This window comes from Pimephales promelas, chromosome 6 (genome assembly GCF_988280905.1).
Source record: "Pimephales promelas chromosome 6, fPimPro1.hap1.1, whole genome shotgun sequence".
Classification (NCBI taxonomy): domain Eukaryota; kingdom Metazoa; phylum Chordata; class Actinopteri; order Cypriniformes; family Leuciscidae; genus Pimephales; species Pimephales promelas.
In genome coordinates, this window is record NC_142774.1 from 26,276,242 (window position 1) to 26,282,617 (window position 6,376).

Here is a 6,376-nt window from a genome sequence, read left to right on the forward strand (position 1 = left end):
TGGAGGAAAAAGGGCTGCCTCAACAACCTTTGTGAAGGCGCAAGGAGACAGGGCTAGCCCGAATGGGAGAACAGTGTACTGTTATACGTGGCCCCGACAGCAAACCGTAGGTACGGTCGACAGAACGGACATAAGAGTAGGCGTCCTTCAGGTCAATCACTGCAAACCAATCCTGTGGCCAGACGTACCCCTCGCCAGGAGGGTAGCAATCTAAAAAAAAGTAAAAATAAAAAGTATTAAGTTGTTGTATTCATTTGTACTGCATTCAGATTCTACGGAGCCCCTAAAGGGACATGGTGGTGGAAAAAATTTGTGAGATACTTTGTGTATCAATAATATCAATGTCAATATAATATCAATGTTGTGATGCTGTTGTGAGCTCGGACAAACACTTCCTGTTTAATCTCCCTCTGACTGTGTTTGGTACGTTAACAGAGGAGCGGTTCATAGTGTTTGAACTTATATAAAGTCAAATGCGGTCAGTGCTGAACTGAGTTCTAAGTGCTGAGCTGAGTTCAGTAAAGTTGGTAATATATTCACGAGAACTTCCCGGATCAATAACTGGTGAGCTAAACTTTGTTAAAACACAAATGACACCTCTCTCCAATCATAGTAACAGACAATGAGCTACAACCTAATTTTCCTCAAAATGTGCTTTATAATATACATTGATCTATGAGAAATTAGCTGAGAGACAAATCTGAAGGGACCGTCTGCAAGGAACACATACAGACTACAAGTCTCTTTCTTTATACTTACATAAAAAGTTCACATTTACACAAGAAAATAACCAATACGATTTTTCAGATACAAGATTTGTGTGTTGAGCATACCTTCTAATTATCACTTACCAGTTTACAAATATACCTCAATTTAGCTTTCACAAATTAGCTAATGGCTATATAACAGTTTTTTTTCGATTGCTAAACCACAGTGGAGCACAACTGGAGCTACATGTGCAAAACTCTAACTCCAGTCTGCGCAGCAGCAGTTCATGTTGACCAAACTCTAGATCGTTTTTCATTGCTTGAACACAGTTTTCAAAACTCTACACACTTATCCCATGACTTTAACCACAACCTGCACAACACTGTGGATTTACAGCACTTTGTTCAAATGCTAACACACTGCTGTCAAAACTGTGAACCACTCACTCAAAACAGAATAAATTTCAGCCTTGTGCCTTTCACACACTGCTGATGTTCAAACTATTTCAGCTGAAAGGATGAAAACTTGTGGCCTAATGCTTGAGAGACCCAGATAGCAAACTGACATTGAATCAACGTGGAAACATGACATCGAAACAACGTTGATCTGACATTGTTTTGCTCATTGAATTACAGTAACGTTGAACCAACATCAGACGCGTCATTCTTTCAAAACTAACGGAAAATCAACTTGAAATCAACGTTGTTTCAACGTTACGAAAGCAAACCAATTTTTCGATTTTCATATAGCTTTGAAGAATGCCGCGTCTGACGTTGGTTCAACGTTACTGTAATTCAATGAGCAAAATCAACGTTGTTTCGATGTCACGAGAGACGTTGTTTCCACGTTGATTCAATGTCAGTTTGCTGTCTGGGGAGGCAGGGTTACAGTATCACAGTATGTACTTTTAGTTTCTACCTTTTTTTCTCATTACTGTAATTCTGTAAATTACTACAGACTATTGAAGCAAACTGCTAATTTTCAATTGTTATGTTCTAAAAATGTAAATATATCAAATGAAAGAATGTCACTGTTTTCTTTGAAGAAAATATTACTTTGTATGAAGTGTGAAATTGTTGAAACTGTAAAGATGAAAAGTTTGGATTTTCTGCATTGGTGTTTGATGCTACTGTTTTTCCTCTCAGTGTGTTCTGAGTGACAGTGTGTGTTATCTCAGTGAGGGTTGTGCATAGTGTTGTGCACACTGAGCCTGTTTTGAGCCGTGTGTTAAGAGTTGTGCTCAGGTGACTGTTGGTAATGCAGACTGTAGTTAGAGTTTTGCACATTTAGCTCCAGTTGTGCTCACTGTCGTTTAGCAATCGAAAAAAAATGTAATTTTAAACAGATGCAAATGTGTGTATTGCTACTCTGGTAACAAGGATCATAATAGTTTTGATTTGCAACATCCCCTAGTGGTTTAGTTGGTAAAGACCAATGTTCTCACCTTTGGTACTGATGTTTGTAGCCTTGAAAACATACACAAGTATTGAGCAACAATATTGATATTCAAAGTGATTCAATTTGACTAGTGATATTCAGACAAAAAATACGCAAAAAGTTTCAAATTATCAATCAGGCTGTTAAAATGTGTGCGGAAATAGGTTAAAATACTGCTTAATATTCAATATTCATTTTACATCATTCTACCTGTTTTGTGTGTTTGTGTGTGTGCGTGTGTGTGTGTGTGTGTGTGTGTGTGTGTGTGTGTGTGTGTGTGTGTGTGTGTGTGTGTGTGTGTGTGTGCGTGTGTGTGTGTGTGTGTGCGTGTGCGTGTGTGTGTTTGTTTAACACTTTGCTTTGGTCATCATTACCAAATGAAAAAAGACAATTTTGCCTCAGTGACTCAGTCAGGAAAACTGTCTGTCTGTGCGTGTGTGTACATGTCATGTAGAAATTTGTGGAACAGTTGATGTCAAATCATTGGAAAAGAAAAAAGTTACAAATCATTAACTTAAAATAGGATACTGACCCATTAGCTCTGCAGCAACGAGTCTGTGCTGTTACGGTAAATTATCTGTTTGTCTTTTTGGTTTATCCCTACATTATGATTATGTATTAACTATTTTTAACAAACCAGTGATTAAATTGCTAGAAGGCACACAATTTAATCTAAATGTCCTTAAAATGGGATAGTGCAGGGGGTCCACCAATTATTTAGTCTAATTTAGTCTAATTAATCAAACAGTTTTTAGGGTGAAAAAAAGGGAAACATAAAACATTAAGTTAACTTCAACCAAAGCTAAATAAGCTTCAGTTCAACTGAATGTTTCATTAACTAACCCCTTATTAAACTATTTTTGTTTCACAGACTAGTCCCAAACTAAAATGCATGTTTCAGCTGTCTTCCCTGAAAACATCTTGCACTGACACATCTTAAACAGTGCAACTGTTTTGTCTCAAGATGCACATCAGTAATATTTATTTTCAAAAGGAAAGTTTAAAAAAAACAAATGTCTTAATTTTACTGAGGCCTAATCCTGGCTTTAGCCCTGTCTGTGAAACCGGGACGTTAAAGAGATAGTTCACTTTGAAATTAATTTTTGATATGTTTTAGCTTACTTCAAGGGCATCCAAGATGTAAACAATGAGTGACGTACACGCGAGAGAGATCACTTCTGGCGCATGCGCAGACTGAAGCGCCCGTGCCTTCAGATCACTTGGACATGTGATTAGGCCCACAAGAGGTAAAAACAACATAAATACTGTTAGTTTTCTCACACAAACTGCTCGTTTCGTGTCTTAGGCCATCAATGTGTACTTACATTTACGAATCATTAAATCATGTTTAATTTGGACTTCTCTGTGCATGCTCTTTGAGGTGGACCCCATAAATCTCCATAATATGACTGACAGACAAGAACGGTTTGACCTAAATATATCAAAATTGACAATACTGTGGAAACAAAGACACCTGCATCTTGGATGCCCTTGAAGTGAGCTAAAACATTTCAAAAATTCATTTCAAAGTGAACTATCCTTTTAACTATTAAAACGTAATCTATAACTATATAACTTTCTCACCAATAATGATTATTTTATGGCTTTACACTGTCAACATCATGAAAATGTGTATACACAGTGTTTGGGGTAATGCATACAAGTAACACTGCAGCTGAAAGGTTTGTTTGACCCTCTCACATGCATGAATTTTCGTTTACTTAGTTCATTTCACTTTTGGTGTGAAATGTTTGGGGTTTATATTTGGCAAAAAATAACTTTTTTGTTATTACAAACTGATCGGCCCAGATGAGAAAACGTAATGCAAAAATAATGTAATGCATTACTTTCCATAAAAAAACTAACGCAATTAGTTACATATTTAGAAAGTAACAAAATATTGTAATGCATTACTTTAATACTTTTAAAAGTAACTTTCCCCCATACTCACTCTAAAAACTTTGGTAATAGATTACAGCCCAGAAAGTACTGTGTAGTTAAAGCAATTTTACAGTGTAACCTTCTGTAATTATAGTGTACCTATGAGGTATTTACATGTAAGTACAGAGAACAATATGTAACATTTGCAAAATAAATACTTCATAGGATACTTGACTCACAGACATGAGAAATAGGCCTATAGATGGTTAAAATATGTCTACTTATAAATGAAACAATTAGAAATAAATAGTTTGATTATGTAATCCATATGGTACACGTGCGTGTTCATATAAGAAATGACGAGTCAACATCGCCATGTTTTTTGCAGCCAACACACGCAGGAAACACTTGTTTATTAATAAAAAAATTAAATATCTCCTTCACTCAAAAAAATGATGTGTTGGCTTTACTTAACTTTTTTTTGTAAACTGGTTCCACCGGTTCCACATAACTTTGTTTTGTTAAACAAACAGAATTTGTTCATGTAACTTCAACATCATGGAAGTCATTTTAAGCCATCCAATCAAACTCTGAGCTGAGTGTTAAAGTTAATGAGACAATTAAGTGAATAATTGAGTGATGATTGAGCATTATTGAAGACACCTGATGTTAACAAGCAGAATCACTGAAGGAGAAAATCACAAATTGTAAGCCACCGTTATGGAGATCAGTGTCTGCTTTAGTTGGGCTCTTGACCCCTATATTGTTAACTTTATATTATGTTTGGCTGTACATGAGTTATAACAGCCAGATGATCACATAGAAAAGGTGGAACTGTGGATTGAACCACCAAACTTCCGGTTTGTAGTCAAACTGCATGAACCACTGTTAAGTTTACCTTATGGTTCATACCAGCACTGCTTTTGTAAAACATACAATTTTAGCCTTTTCAATGAAATTCAAATGATTAAATCAATAAACAAAAACATTTTCTGGGTGCATTCTGGGTGCCACTAATCAAAATTCATTCATGGCTCCCATCATGCATTGCAGCATGAATAAATAATGAGCTTAAGACACCTAAAGCAGAATCACAAGGGAAAAAAAATCTAAAATTTTAAGCCACCGTTATGGAGATGAGTGTTTGCTTTAGTTGGGCTCTTGACCCTTTTATTATTAACTTTATATTTTGATTTGCTGTTGCATCTGAGTAATACCTGCCAGATGTACAAAGATAAACAATTTTAAAATGATGATGGACATACAATGACATTCATCATTTGACATTTATGTCTGTGATTTATTCTGTTGGTTAGTGTATAACTGAGATTCTGCATAAATATCCGGAATGTTAAATATAATATAATGGATTTCTCAAAAGTTATATTTTTACAAAAAAACATTTCTTTAAGGCACACACAGACCTCAAGATTCAGTCAATGCTTCTCAACAACGGTGACAAGTAGAATATTCAATTAGGAAAAGTAAATTACATAGATAATTCAGATCATAATTTATTCATACCGCAATGCATGATGGGAGCCATTAATGAGTTGTGATTGGGGCAACAAGGACTATTAATGTCACCACGATTGAGATAGAGAGGCTGATTATTGATATCTGTTTCTACATAAAGATTAAAGTGATTTGATCAGAATAGTTTTATTAAATATTTTCTGTTATAAGAAACTACAAATATGCTGTATAATCACTAAACTGTTGTTAGCAAGTTAATCCTAACCATCAGAATTACGAATTTTTGGAATTTTACGATCACAGCTTGATTATGTCAAAACATAACCAACACTATCGGATCACAGTTTTCTTTGTACATTTGACTGTTATAAATCAATAACAGCAGCGAAACAAAGTTCAAAGTAAAAGCATAAGGATCAAGAGCCCAACTAAAGCAGACACTGATCTCCATAACGGTGACTTACAATTTGTGATTTTCTCCTTCAGTGATTCTGCTTGTGATCATCAGGTGTCTTCAATACTGCTCAATCATCACTCAATTATTCACTTAATTGCCTCATTAACTTTAACACAGCTTCAGTGTTCATTTAACCCTCAGCTCAGAGTTTGATTGGATGGCTTAAAATGTCTTCCATGATGTTGAAGTTACATGAACAAATTCTGTTTGTTTAACAAAACAAAGTTATGTGGAACCGGTGGAACCTGTTTACAAAAAAAAGTTAAGTAAAGCCAACACATCATTTTTTTGAGTGTTGTTATTTCTTTCCCAACACAACCATAATCATTAGGCTACTTTCCCCAGTGCTTTGCAGCAAACTTTATGTGTGCTGAGCGTGATGCACATCACGCACCCCGTTAGCATATTAATTCAATT